The sequence below is a fragment of the Antedon mediterranea genome, chromosome 11 (assembly GCF_964355755.1).
Source record: "Antedon mediterranea chromosome 11, ecAntMedi1.1, whole genome shotgun sequence".
NCBI lineage: Eukaryota > Metazoa > Echinodermata > Crinoidea > Comatulida > Antedonidae > Antedon > Antedon mediterranea.
In genome coordinates, this window is record NC_092680.1 from 10291283 (window position 1) to 10306933 (window position 15651).

The window sequence follows — 15651 nt, forward strand, 5'->3', positions numbered from 1 at the left end:
GAAACAGAAATTTGTATAACGAACAAACATCGAAAGTGGGGGTTTTGACCACATTTTGGTCCTTAACATGGATCCTAGGTGGCGGATGATGTTGAAATATAGCTTAGAACATTCCCGGTACAATTGCGGTCATAACATAGCTTAGAACATTCCCGGTACAATTGCGGTCATTTTGATACCCCATATGTAAGATTACGTGCAGTAACAAAAATTTGTATAACGAACAAACAAACAAACAGACAAACAGACAGACAGACAAACTCTCTCACTTATAATATAGATTATGTCTCCACACGGAGCATTGAAGGTGTACAACAACGTTAATACAACGTATCGCCTATTGTGCACCGCTCTCATACAATGAACAGTGACTACAACATCGTGACTAGCCTAATTTACATATCAAGGTATCAAGGTGCGATGTACATACATAACAACCATCACTTTAATCAATGTCACCATCACCTTTGTCATCACCACATCATAATCAACTTAACTTCATCGCCACGAATGTATATCAACATTATCATTGTGACAATTGAACTAGTGCTGTGGAGTAGCTTTACGTCATGTAGTTGAGTAATTGGTCAGACAACTGCCTTCCTCGGTCTCACATAAGAATTACTTGCTAATTTGTTAGCAGGTGTTTCAATGTACTTAATATAAAGTAAAAAAATTACGTCAGAGTGGGACAAACATCTGACCAATCATCATAGTGACCATAAGTATTATCATCATCATCGATACCATCATAAATGGTCTAACCTAGCTCAATTATCATCTCTATTATATATATAGGCCGCCTCCAACCCACGTTCTTGACTATCGCTTTTTACTGAGCAAAAGGGCGTTACCCGACTATAGCAACCACACACATCTAAAGTTGCACGATGGAGGCATGTTTTCATAAGCCTGGAAAATGTGTTTTGTTATAATTAGAAATTAGAAGAGATTGGATTATTATCAAAGACAAAATAAAAATCACCGATGAGTTTGGAGATAAACAATAACCTCTTGTAAAAGTATAATATTATTGGAAACTAATTATTACTTTTTATAAGCCAAATTAAAAAAAATCTCATTTACAATCTCTATCTATTCATAATGTTTCAAATTTAGGCAACAGATAACAAAGCATTACAAATATTTATCATATTTTGATATATTTATTATAGGGCCTATTCTGTCCTGCAAAATCAAATAAAAACAAGTCAATCCGCATTTTAGTTACTACTTTACATCGCTTTACGGTAAATGCCAAACACTTCACAATATTTAGAAAGTAGAACCAGGGAAGTCCCTGGCAGAACTAATCTACCCGTTTGCTATTATCATGATTCCCGCCGGAAATGCTGAATATAGTATCTTGTCTGTTCTTGCAATCTGATGGGTACGGATGTTTTAGTCTTTAATTGCAAATTTTAAAAAAAGAATCATTTTAAGTGTTCATAATGTCTGAGAATTAACTGATTGATTTCCGAAGAAAGCATTAGCATTTTAATCAAATTATAAGCTCCGAAAGAGAATTTTATTTTTTAAACCAAATTATATCATTTATTTTACTATTTTGATTCTGTAATAAGGAAGTTATTAATAAAGTCGAACACGTTGTGCGTCTTCATAACTGGTGATCATAACACGGTTCCAGGGGGAATTTTACAATTTTTAGGCCCATGGCCAAAGTATTTCAAAATAATGTATCCACCACTGACAGGCCCGTAGCCAGGGGGTTTTTTTTGGGGTTCGGGCGAACTCCTTACCCCCCCCCCCCCCTTTTGCGCGAACCCCCCTTTTACCAGCGAACCCCCCTTGAAAAACAAAGGCCCCACTTCCAAAATCTTGCAATTAATTATCAATTATAGCAGATTTTTTGGTCATTTTACTTCTATTGACTATGTTTAAATCGATCGAATATACAGATTGTCCGATGTCAAAGTCACTGCTGAGCGTGAGATCGAGAGATTGTTGAGAGATGATGGTTATAAATAGGACAGAAAAATGGGCTTTTCGGAACGCACAAGATCACGTTCAGTTCAGTTCAATCTTTTTGGGGATTTTTATTTTTTTCCTGGAAATATTTTTTATTAAACCAAAGAATTTCACTGTGTAAACTTGAATAAAAATGGTGCTGAGTTCAATTGGTACGTGTACGTAGGCCTACCGTATATTTCGGTGTATAAGACGCACTTTTGACACGCAAATTTGACCTCTAAATGTTACCCTAATTAATTTAATTACCTACTAATAAAAAAAAAATAAAAAAAAAAAAAAAAAATAAATAAAAATAGTGTACTACTTTGCAATGTAGGCCTAGCTAGTTACTCACTCCTGTCTAACCACAGTGTGGTAACAAGTTTATTGAATTTTTAGTTAAGATAATTGTCATCCTCGACTGTATTAATTAATATTACAGTACGCATTATACCCATAGTAGGCCTGTTAAGTGACCCAATCCTTCAAATTGTGATAACATTCTGAAACTTTGCACAGTTATTCATTAGGGTGTCAAAAATATGAAATGGAAGGGTTGCACAAAATTTAGTCAGGGGAAAGCCGCCATTTTGGATTTCAAAATGGCGGACCCAAATTGTTCACTTTTCAGGTATATCTCTGCTAAATAGGCACCTAGAGTTCTGAATTTAGGTGCAAATTATATGGTAATGGGGTCACCAAACATATTGGTATAACTAACATTTTAATTGCATGGCGGCCATTTTGGATTTCAAAATGGCGGACTTCAAATTTTCACTTTTTAGGTATATCTCTGCTAAAGAGGCACCTAGAGTTCTGATTTTAGGTGCAAAATATATGGTAGTGGGGGGGTCACCAAACATACTGGTATAACTAACATTTTGATTCCATGGCGGCCATGTTGGATTTCAAAATGGCGGATTTCAAATTTTCTTTTTTCAGGTATATCTCTGCTAAAAAGGCACCTAGAGTTCTGATTTTAGGTGCAAATTATATGTTAATGGGGTCACCAAACATATTGGTATAACTAACATTTTGATTGCATGGCGGCCATTTTGGATTTCAAAATGGCGGACTTCAAATTTTCACTTTTCAGGTATCTCTGCTAAAAAGGTACACAGAGTTCTGATTTAGGTGCCAATTATATGGTAATGGGTAACCAAACATATTGGTATTTAACTGACATTTTTATTGCATGGCGGCCATTTTGAATTTCAAAATGGCGAACTCAAAATGTTTCAGTACGGTACCTACAGTTATAATTTTAGGTACAAAGTATAATATAGTATTGAGGTCAACAAACATATTGGTATAACGTCTTTGATTGCATGGCGGCCATTTTGAATGTAGCTCAACCCGTACTGGCTTTACACTATTTGTTTATGTTCATAATTACATGCATTTAACACGGACACTTATTGTAGATCACATTTTCCCTGGCAACCACACAGCTCTGTACATCGTAAATCACTCTTTCTGCATTTACAGCATCCAAGATCACAGTCGGTGTGTCTACAGCGAATTAAAGCCTTTGTGACATCTGAAAGTTCCGGCAATGAACTCCAAGCTGGACTAAATTTGTTGCCGTCCTTCCTCTATCCCCAGTTCGCTGGGTCCTGTTCAACCCTGAATGCATCTAGACAGTCGTACCACTTCCTGGCTTCCGTTTCACAAGTTCTCTTAATGCTGCAGATGTTGGGGGATATTTTCAATAGTCTTTCTCTTGTTGTAAAAAGATATCGTCTTGCATCATTAAATGTTCTGCAGTAGACATAGTTACAACAAACTGTTCTAGATAATCTGTGTCTGTTTCACTAACATGCCCTACAGACAATGACATCCTCTCAAAAACTGGAGTCATACATGGCATCTTTTTCAAAGTCTCGTTAAATGTAGCTTTACCTTTTCCTTAAACAGATGAAGTTCTATCACAACCGCTAATGGTATGAAAGAACAAGTAAGCGGCTGATGCTTGTGGTCCAAGAGAAGAAGCAATCTCGTGTATTGGGATGTACTTCAAGTGCTTCCCCACTCCAAACTCGATCCGAAGCTCGTGGATGCCAGGTATTCTGTGGAAAGCTGACAACAACATCACTGTGTACAGTCTTGACAATGCGTGGAAAATTTCAGCGGCAAGTTTAACGTGAACAAACATACGTTCATCTGCCTCTTCTATGTTACATGGCATCAGCGATTGTATATTTACTGGTTTGTTACAGCTCTGTCTCCCAAAGACCCTACAAACATTCCGTGATTTGTGCCAATGTTCTCTACTACTTCAGTTACAATAAATGAAAACAACTCTGATTTGTTGTCATCAAATCTAAAAAATGTGGTCCAATTGTTGGGCAAGCTCCTGCTGGCTTTAACGACCCTCCTTACACCAGAGACTGTCGTTAAAGTATCTATCGAAAAACAAATCTAGTCGTGTCACTGATCAAAGTTGATGGTTGTATGACACTTGATATATACTTAATGAATGTCTTCGAATCATTGGGCCTGAGCATATTGATTATTGCTGGTCCATCTAACACCTTGGCAGCAACTAATGGTGCTTCATTTTGTCGTACAACCATATATAGACCATCAACTTCGATCAGTGACGTGACCAGATTTGGTTTTCGATAGATACTTTAACGACGGTTTAAAGTCTAGTACGCGCTAGTACGCGTTCAAACCGCGGCTCTGGTGTAAGGAGGGGCGTCAAAGCCAGTGGGAGCATGCCCAACAATTGGACCACATATTCGAGATATGACGACAACAAATCAGAGTTGTTTCATTAATTGTAATTGAAGTAGTAGAGAACATTGACACAAATCACGGAATGTTTGTAGGGTCTCTGAGAGCGAGACAGAGCTGTAACAAACCAGTCTGTAAATATAAAACCGCTGATGCCATGTAACATAGAAGAGGCAGATGAACGTATGTTTGTTCATGTTAAACATGCCGCTAAAATTTGTCCGCGCATTCTTGTCAAGACTGTAGACAGTGATGTTGTTGTTATTTCATTGTCAACTTTCCACAGAATACCTGGCATCCACAAGCTTTGGATCGAGTTTGGAGTGGGGAAGCACTTGAAGTATATCTCAACACACAAGATTACTTCTCTTGGATAACAAGCATCAGCCGCTTACTTGTTCTTTCATTCCTTTAGCAGTTCTGATACAACTTCATCTGTTCAAGGAAAGGAATTTGAGACGATGTCATTGTCTGTAGGGGATGTTAGTGACACAGATTATCTAGAACAGTTTGTTGTAACTATGTAGAAAGAAGGTAAATGATGCAAGACGATATCTTTTTACTACAGACTATTGAAAATATCCCCCCCCCTCCAACATCTGCGGCAATAAGAGAACATGTGAAACGGTCTTTTCTACAAGCCAGAAAGTGGTACAACTGTCTAGATGCATTCAGGGTTGAACAGGACCCAGCAAACTGGGGATGGAGGAAGAACGGCAACAAATTTAGTCCAGTTTGGAGTTCATTGCCGGAACTTTCAGATGTCACAAATCGCTGTGACACACCGACTGTGATCTTGGACTTGGACACTGTAAATGCAGAAAGAGTGATTTATGATGTACAGAGCTGTGTGGTTACCAGGTTTGAGCTACATTCAAAATGGCCGCCATGCAATCAAAGACGTTATACCAATATGTTTGTTGACCTCAATACCATATTATACTTTGTACCTAAAATTATAACTGTAGGTACCGTACTGAAATATTTTGAGCTTGCCATTTTGAAATTCAAAATGGCCGCCATGTAATCAAAGTGTTAGTTAAATAGCAATATATTTGGTGACCCATTACCATATAATTTGCACCTAAAATCAGAGCACTGTGTACCTTTTTAGCAGAGATATACCTGGAAAGTTATTGGGGTCCGCCATTTTGAAATCCAACATGGCCGCCATGCAATCAAATGTTAATTATACCAATATGTTTGGTGACCCCACAACCATATATTTTGCATGTAAAATCAGAACTCTAGGTGCCTCTTTAGCAGAGATATACCTGACAAGTGAAAATTTGAGGTCCGCCATTTTGAAATCCAAAATGGCGGCTTTCCCCTGACCAAATTTTGTGCAACCCTTCCATTTCATATTTTTGACACCCTATTGAATAACTGTGCAAAGTTTCAAAATGTTATCACAATTTGAAGGATTTGCCTAAAATATGCTCCTTAACATGCCTACTACCAGGCCTAGTAGTACTCTCTGAACTCGCGGGTGTGTATTCTAGCAGCATGCAGCATGCATCACAGCGCAACACATTTATGGAAGAGTCCATTAATTACGGTGGTGTCACATTTAAATTACACAATAACTATTTCCCTTGATCACGGTGGTTCATTTTTATTACATCTCTATGTCAACAATCACATAATTTTATAATCATGTAGGCAATAGTTCGTATGTCAAGCGATATCAAAAAGAGTGTGTTGTTATTGTGTTAAGTAGCTTCCCCTAATCTCATAGTGTATATGGCCAACAGTGCTGGTCACCAGGCAAGGGGCACATGGTTAGTGCTCTCCTCTCCTCATATTGATGTAATGCATGAATGGAAATAGGAAAGATTTTCATATAGGCCTACACAACATGATATTCCTGGTTCATTATCAGCCCAAAAAACTGAACATCATTTGGATTGATTTTATAATGGTCATACACACAATAAGAAGGTATATATTTAAATAATATGAAATTAAAGTTACTTAAATAGACATAGGCTAGCCCTACCCACACAGTGCATCTTAACTGAAACAATATGGGGATTTCCCTTTTCATTGAACGTTCAGTTGAAGTAGAGACTGATTACGATGTAATAAAGGCAATCAAACAAAATTATATCATTTGATTCTAATAAATATGTCTCAAATATCGTTGTTTTATTATTAAAATACCATTGTTTTGATTGTAAAATGTTTAAATTTCGGCCTAGAAATAAGTGCGTCTTATGCATCGACTACATAAAAAATACTAATATTTCAGTCTCCGTTAAGGGTGCGTCTTATACATAGGTGCGACTTGTACACCGAAATATACGGTACTATTTGTTTTTTATGTTTATAGGATAAGAAATTATTTAAGGGCCTAATATAATATACTTTTTTGCAACAATAAAGCTGTATTTCATGATCAGTACTACTAACTTCCATAATACTGTACTATATAATTTCTCTGCATAACTCAGATTTTAGTAGGTAAAAAATGTCTCTGTAAGCTTATTAAAACAACCGAAATTGCTCTGAGAGCCAAAGCTTCCAGGGGCCTTCGCCCCCTGGACCGTTACGGTTAGGTAATTTGGTTTTGACAAGCAATTACTGTCAGTGCTTTGTAAGTTATTGTGATTTTATTGCCCTGGAGTGTCATTTGAGCCACAAGTTCTAACTACAAGTCCTTGCCCACTGGAGGTTGGTCTAACCTGAGATGATTCGCATGGAAGACCTTTGCGCAGGCTACCTAGAATTCTCATGGGCCATTAAATATTCAGTTTCAACTTTTAGATTTTATGTGGTTTGAGACTTTGTTGAGCATTTTTAAAAATGTGTATAGGCCTACTACAGTACATAATATTAATATTTAATCAAAGATAAGAACAAAATAATGCAATATACATTGAGATATAAATGATGTAAAATAAACCATAAAGATTAATACAATAAACTACAAATAGCCAATTTTTAAGTTTGAATGGAAAAAAATGATTGACCTATGAAAGAACCCTAAAATAAACATATAAATAAAAATAAACGCCAAGTGATGATAACCAATTTAAATTAATACACATTAAAAAGTTTTATCATCATGTAAATAATTATCTTAAATTAAAAATGAAAGATATATTTAGGTTAACAAATTGAATATAATATGTTTCCTTTTTTCTTATCACTCTTGAAAAGTAATGTTATCTGTTATCTGCCAGAGTCACATGTTCTGACCCTTTCTTTCCTTCATTTGTTTAGCTCTGTTGATGAATACTCTGATACTTTTTTTCGTAAAATGCTACAAACAAGTGTGTATGTTTTTTACCCTGCCACTGTTTTATTACAACACAATTTTGTGTACCCTGCCACTGTTTTGTATCCCTGCCACCGTTTTTGTATCCCTGCAATCTTCTTTTTTCCCAGAAACTTTGTATACAACACAAGTTTTTGTATCCTAGACCACGGCTTGGTCGTACCGTCTCTGTTTTTGTACCCTGATACCGTTTTTGTACCATGTCACCGTTTTTGTACCCTGCCACTATTTTTGTACCTTGCCACTGTTTTTGTACCCATCTGCCATCGTGTTTGTACCCTGCCACCGTTTTTGTACCCAGCTGCCATCGATTTTGTACTGCCACCTTTTTGTACCCTGCCACTTTTTTTGTACCCTGCCACCGTTTTTGTACCCTGCGACTGTTTTTGTACCCTGCGACTGTTTTTATAGCCTGCCACCGTTTTTGTACCCTGCCACCGTTTTTGTACCCAGCTGCCATCGATTTTGTACTGCCACCGTTTTTGTACCCTGCCACTTTTTTTGTACCCTGCCACCGTTTTTGTACCCTGCCACTGTTTGTGTACTTTGCCACTGTTTATGTACCCTGCAACTGTTTTTGTACCCAGCTGCCATCGTTTTTGTACCCTGCCATCGTTTTTGTACCCTGCCACCGTTTTTGTACCCTGCCACTGTTTTTGTACCCTGCCACCGTTTTTGTATCCTGCCACCGTTTTTGTACCCTGCCACTGTTTTTGTACCGAGCTGCTATCGTTTTTGTACCCTGCCACCGTTTTTGTACCCTGCCACCGTTTTTGTACCCTCCACTGTTTTTGTACCCTGCTCATTTTTTTTACCCAACTGCCATCGATGTTGTACCCTGCCACTGTTTTTGTACCCAGCTGCCATCGTTTTTGTACCCTGCCACTGTTTTTGTACCCAGCTGCCATCGTTTTTGTACCCTGCCATCGTTTTTGTACCATGCCACTGTTTGTACCCTTCCACCAGGGCCTTGCAGCCTTTTAAACACTGCCTGACATACAAAGATATTTTAAGTCATTTTGTGAAAGATATACTTTCCCATTAAATTAAATAAATGGAATATCACAACCACTAAGTATTTATTCCTGTATAAGGTCAGCAATCAGATTTCCCGCGAACTATTGTATAAAATCATTGACGCTGTTTTTGTACACTGCCACCGTTTTTGTACCTTGCCACTGTTTTTGTACCCAGCTGCCATCGTTTTTGTACCCTGCCACTGTTTTTGTACCCAGCTGCCATCGTTTTTGTACCCTGCCATCGTTTTTGTACCCTGCCACCGTTTTTGTACCCTGCCACCGTTTTTGTATCCTGCCACCGTTTTTGTATCCTGCCACCGTTTTTGTACCCTGCCACCGTTTTTGTACCCTGCCACCGTTTTTGTACCCTGCTACTGTTTTTGTACCCAGCTGCCATCTATTTTGTACCCTGTCACCGTTTTTGTACCCTGCCACTGTTTTTGTACCCTGCTACTGTTTTTGTACCCTGCTACTGTTTTTGTACCCTGCTACTGTTTTTGTACCCATCTGCCATCGTTTTTGTACCCTGCCACCGTTTTTGTACCCTGCCACCGTTTTTGTACCCTGCCACCGTTTTTGTACCCTGCTACTGTTTTTGTACCCAGCTGCCATCTATTTTGTACCCTGTCACCGTTTTTGTACCCTGCTACTGTTTTTGTACCCTGCTACTGTTTTTGTACCCAGCTGCCATCGATTTTGTACCCTGCCACCGTTTTTGTACCCTGTCGCTGTTTGTGTACTCTGCCACTGTTTTTGTACCCTGCCACTGTTTTTATACCCTGCCTCCGTTTTTGTACCCAGTCAATGTTTTTGTAAAAAACAATTTTTTTTTTACAAGTGTTGTACCCAGAAACTGTTTTTGTAATGTTGTCATCGTTTTATAACAAAATACGTGATAATTGCAAATAAATATAATTTCATTTTCAATTTAATTTTATTTCCACAATATAATAACATACATACAGGATAATAAATGCAATGAAGTAATCATGTGGGGAGAGAGTCATAATAAGTCAGTCAGTAAGTTTGACCCACCACGAAATATAACATTAAATACGAATACGAAAAATAAAAAAATATATATACATAAACTAATAATAAATAAAAGAAAACAAAGCTACAATTTATTGCTCCCCTTTTTTAAAAATCCATTCTGAAAAACGTATGACTTTTAATTATTCATGATCTAACGTTATTAAATAAAAGGTGGTGGTCAAGCTAGCTCTGCAGGTGACGGCCGCCGCATGCATATCTCGCCAGTTTCCCGTATTCTTATGTTGTTCGTTTTGGTAAATATGCGGCTGAACATGTATCCAAACGCGTAAATAGCGCTGTGCTCTGATGGTGCTTCGACACCAGAAATTACTTCTGGTGCAGTCCATGGAAAGCATTTCTTCCACCTAATCTTCTCCTCCGATGACAACTTTAAAGGAGTAGGCCTATTCCGTCCGGTCCGAAACGCCTTGCCATAATCTATTGTTACAGGTATAAATTAATTTTACCATCAATCATGAAGCACGTACCACGTTATTACCTGTAAGAGAAAAGACAATTGGGAAAATGAGAAAATAACTGTAAAATAATCACTGAATTGTGTATGGTATAATTGAATTTAATGTATGATAATGAAAAATTAGTGGCTTAATTAAAAAAAATTACGCATAGGCCTATAACAGATTCTTACTATTGATATCATTATGGACATACTCCTGAGTTGTGGAAATTAGGATATTTTATACGAATATATATTAGGCCTACTGATATACTGTAAATAAGACCTCTTTAGTCCTACTTCACACGTTTACGTAGATCTATCTGATAAGAATTTGTTAATTATTTTATTTTTATCGGCACGTTGATTTCTACCTACCATGCAAACGCATGCAGCAAGTCAGATTTTCCTCCACAATGAATCTTCCGAGAAAGATCTTTTATTTATTTTCGATGCGCTTCCATTCAATTTTAAAATCGCTTTGATGCCTGCCGCCTCAATCCATCAAGAGGAATGGCGGGGGATATTTGAACTCCGTGGTATATCTGGCTAAGGCCTACCCTTTTGCGATTAATTCTTTCCAATAGTTCTGTTGTAGGCTACATTTTCTTCCACGGGCTCGTCGTTTATATTATCAAGTAGACGGTCATTGATGACCGAGTCTACGCATTTATCTCGTATAAAATCGCGTAGAGTTATCAAATTTAAATTGTGTTCATTTGTATCAATTATGTAGGCCTATGTTTGTTGCTGCTGTACATTGTCTACAAGATGTCCACCACCCAACAACAGGTGAATAAAACATGAAACACTAATATACTTTCGTGATACATTTATAGCACTGTTCGGAAGTACTCATGATTGACTATCAATCCATTTTGTTCCCAAAATCGATCAAAGGGCTTCCAGCCTTTAAAACGCTGCCTGATGACATACGAAATTTTGTGAAAGATATATATACTTTCCCATTAAATTTAATAAATTGAATATCACACGGCCATCCCAATTCCCTAACAAAACTATTGTTCATGTTTAAAAGTATTTATTTAATGTGTCTGTAGTTCTAGTTAAATTGCTTTGCATAAAGCAGCATTGAGAAATATTTAGATTATTATAAACAACCACTAAAGTATTAATTTATTCCTGTACAAGGTCAGAAATCAAATTTCCCGCAAACTATTTTATAAAATCAGTGACCTATCTAATAGTAAATTGATTGGTTAATACCCAGTCAGTGAGGACCTGATTGCCAAGCAGTGCCTGTTTGCTATTGGTCATTGGTAAGAGGAAGTTGAAAATGGACAGCAAGTTATTCTTAACACTTGCAGTCTTAAATAAACACGCTGGCATTTTTATTACACCACAGAGTATTATTCCTGTCAACTTATACCACAATTGACATGTTGAGGGGATAGGTCATCCACTGATTCAGTGGATGCCAAACGTAACGCTAAAGTAGCCTGGTCCGCGTAATGAATCACACAATTAAAGAAGAAATCACACAATTAAAGAAGGAATCACACAATTAAAGAAGAAATCACACAATTAAAGAAGGAATCGCATATAAACAAAAGAAAGCATGAAAATATAAAAAGAAATGCACAAATAAAGAAGAGCTAAGCACAATTAAAGAAGTCCGCACAAATTCGAAAGCTCCTCGCACAATTAAAGAAGTTCGCAACAAAATCAAAAGCTCCTCGCACAATTAAAGAAGTCCGCAACAAATTCGAAAGTACCTCGCACAATTAGAGTACAGTAGTCCATATGGAACGCCATCGCTGCCTCCGGCAGCAGCAAACTTTAATTCTATTCGGCTCTTTTACCATTACGTTCGGCTCTTTTACCATTCGGCGCATTTCTATTCGGCCTTTTTACCATTACGTACGGCTCTTTCAGCATTCAGCTCATTTCTATTTGGCCCATTTTGTACCATTACGTTCGGCTCTTTCAGCTTTCGGCTCTTTTTTATTCGGCCAATTTACCATTACGTTCGGCTCTTTCAGCATTCGGCTCTTTTTTATTCGGCCCATTTAACATTACGTTCGGCTCTTTTTGATTCGGCCCTTTTTTATTCGGCTCTTTCTGCATTACGTTGGGCTCTTTTTAAATCGGCATTTTTTTATATGGCGCAATTAAAATCTAACCTTTGACATGGGGTCAAATGGAAGAGAATCAACGACTGGAAATGAGTCTATGAAAAGTTTACAAACATTTCATCATCATGGCGCCAACCATGAGTAGCCAACCGATTAAAGATGTGTTGAATAACCTAAATTAATTCATCTTTTAACAAATTTTGAGAGAGAAAGGGTAAATTATTATTATTAAATGTTTGGCTGACACTAGGCGAGGCCTAGCTAGCCTAGGCCATAAATCAAACCTTTTCTCTCTCAAAATGGTCAATAAGGTGGGAAAATTGCAAGTTCTCTAACTAACACATTAATCATGTCAATAAAATGATTTAGTTATATTGAAATAGCCTTCAAATTCATTTAATTCAACCAACCAAACACTCTACATGCTGCATCTATATGTTTTGTAAACTTTTCATAGACTCATTTCCAGCCGTTGATTTTCTTCCATTTGACCCCATGTAAAAGGTTAGAATTTAATTGCGCCGCATAAAAAAGGGCCAAATCAAAAAGAGTCGAACGTAATGCAGAAAGAGCCGAATAAAAAAGGGCCGAATTAAAAAGAGCCGAATGCTGAAAGAGCCGAACGTAATGGTAAATGGGCCGAATAAAAAAGAGCCGAATGCTGAAAGAGCCGAACGTAATGGTAAATGGGCCGAATAGAAATGCGCCGAATGCTAAAAGAGCCGAACGTAATGGTAAAAGAGCCGAATAGAATTAAAGTTTCCTGCCGGAGGCAGCAATGGCGTTCCATACGGACTACTGTACTTTAATTGCGTATACCGGATATTCACCCCCTGGACATTTACCCCCCGGACAACTACCCCCCGGACAACCACCACCTGGACCACTACCCCCTTAGGACAACTACCCCTTTAGGACAACTACCCCCCGGACAAATACCCCCCGGACAACTACCCCCTTAGGACAACAACCCCCTTAGGACAACTACCCCCTGGACAACTACCCCCCGGACAATTACCCCCTAGGAACAATTATCCCCTAGGAACAATTATCCCCCCGGACCATTCAACAACCTGATTCTGCAACAGTGTATAATAGGAATTAATAACTATATTTTAATTCGTTACTTTGACGAATTACTATTCATTATTGTAAACAAAAGTAAAAGATTGAACATAAATATAGCCTGGTATAAACTGAAGATTGTCACACATGATCATAGGATAGTCGAACGTATTATATAGTACTCCCTGTATTTACTGTAAAGACTGGGTTCGCTAATAATAATAATAATTTTTTCGTCAGGACAATGCTTCGATAACCACTGGTCTTAAAAGAATTAATTTTTGTCTCAAATTTGTCATATATGTATTTTTGTACACTTGAAGAATAATATCACTTTTGATATTTGACCTCAATGTTCACTCACCGAATAAACGTCGATCTTTAAATAAATTCCCCTCAAATAAACGGTGACCATGTCACTCCCATGAAACATCATATGAAATAATCGGCGTCTATTTCCATTAGATTATACCCCCTCCCATTGAATAAACAACTTTCTTCCAATAAATGTCCACCTAAAAACCACCTAAACAATAAACAGCCCAGGCCGTTTTTTCAATAAATACGGTACTTTAAATCTAGCGCATCTAGGGTCTAGCGTGCTGTTAAACAGAATAATCGGTTAAAAACGGGTGTTTCGAAACTAGAGACCCGAGACCAGAGACCAGAGACCCAATACGAAAAGGGAGACCTAAATATACGAAAAGGGAGACCCACGTACGAAAAGGGAGACCCCACTATACGAAAAGGGAGACCCTAATATACGAAAAGGGAGACCTAAATATACGAAAAGGGAGACCCAGTTATACGAAAGGGAGACCCAAATATACAAAATGGGAGACCCAAATATACGAAAAGGGAGACCCACTATAAGAAAAGAGAGACCCCACTATAAGAAAAGGGAGACCCCACTATACGAAAAGAGAGACCACACTATACGAAAAGGGAGACCCTAATATACGAAAAGGGAGACCCAAATATAGGTCTCCCTTTTCGTATTGGGTCTCGTGTCAGGTCTCTGGTCTCGGGTCTCTATTTTCGAAACACCCGTTAAAAACAGATGATTTCATTTTTACAGAAACCGGTCCTATATATTTGTCTACTTTTGGATGGGGGGGGGGGGGGGGTAGTTGACCGGGGGGTAGTTGTCCGGGGGGTTGTTATCCTAAGGGGGTAGTTGTCCTAAGGGGTAGTTGTCCGGGGGGTAGTTGTCCGGGGGGTAGTTGTCCTAAGGGGGTAGTTGTCCGGGTGGTAAACATCCGGGGGGTAACTGTCTAGGGGGTAGGTGTCCTAGAACCCTTTAATTGTGTGTGAGGTACTTTCGAATTTGTTGCGGACTTCTTTAATTGTGCGAGGAGCTTTCGAATTTGTTGCGGACTTCTTTAATTGTGCGAGGGGCTTTCAAATTTGTTGCAGACCTCTTTAATTGTGCGAGGAGCTTTCGAATTTGTTGCGGACTTCTTTAATTGTGCTTAGCTCTTCTTTAATTGTGCGTTTCTTCTTTATTTGTGCATTTCGTTTTGTATTTTCATGCTTTCTTTTGTTTATATGCGATTTCTTTTTTAATGTGCGATTTCTTCTTTAATTGTGTGATTCCTTCTTTAATTGTGTAATTCCTTCTTTAATTGTGTGATTCTGTGTTATAGTGTGCGTGACAGTTGTGGGCCACCGTAGAGAATAATAAATCGCTGCAACTAAACTTCGGACAAATCATCATAGACAAAATTAAATGAAAAAACAAACAAAAATAAATAAATAAAAACCTAATACAATGCAGTAATTGTACACTTAAATAAATACTTTAAAACAATCAGTAAGTAAATATACACATTCATTATTAACTTTTAAAATGTCTGAGAGATCATAACTTAAAATGAAAAAAAAAACTAAATAAAAAAAAAAAACTTGTAGTGAGCCACCTATAAGGTTGCCGAGTATGACGTCACCAAACAACAACAAACATATTTTAATAATGTGCTCTGGTTGTGT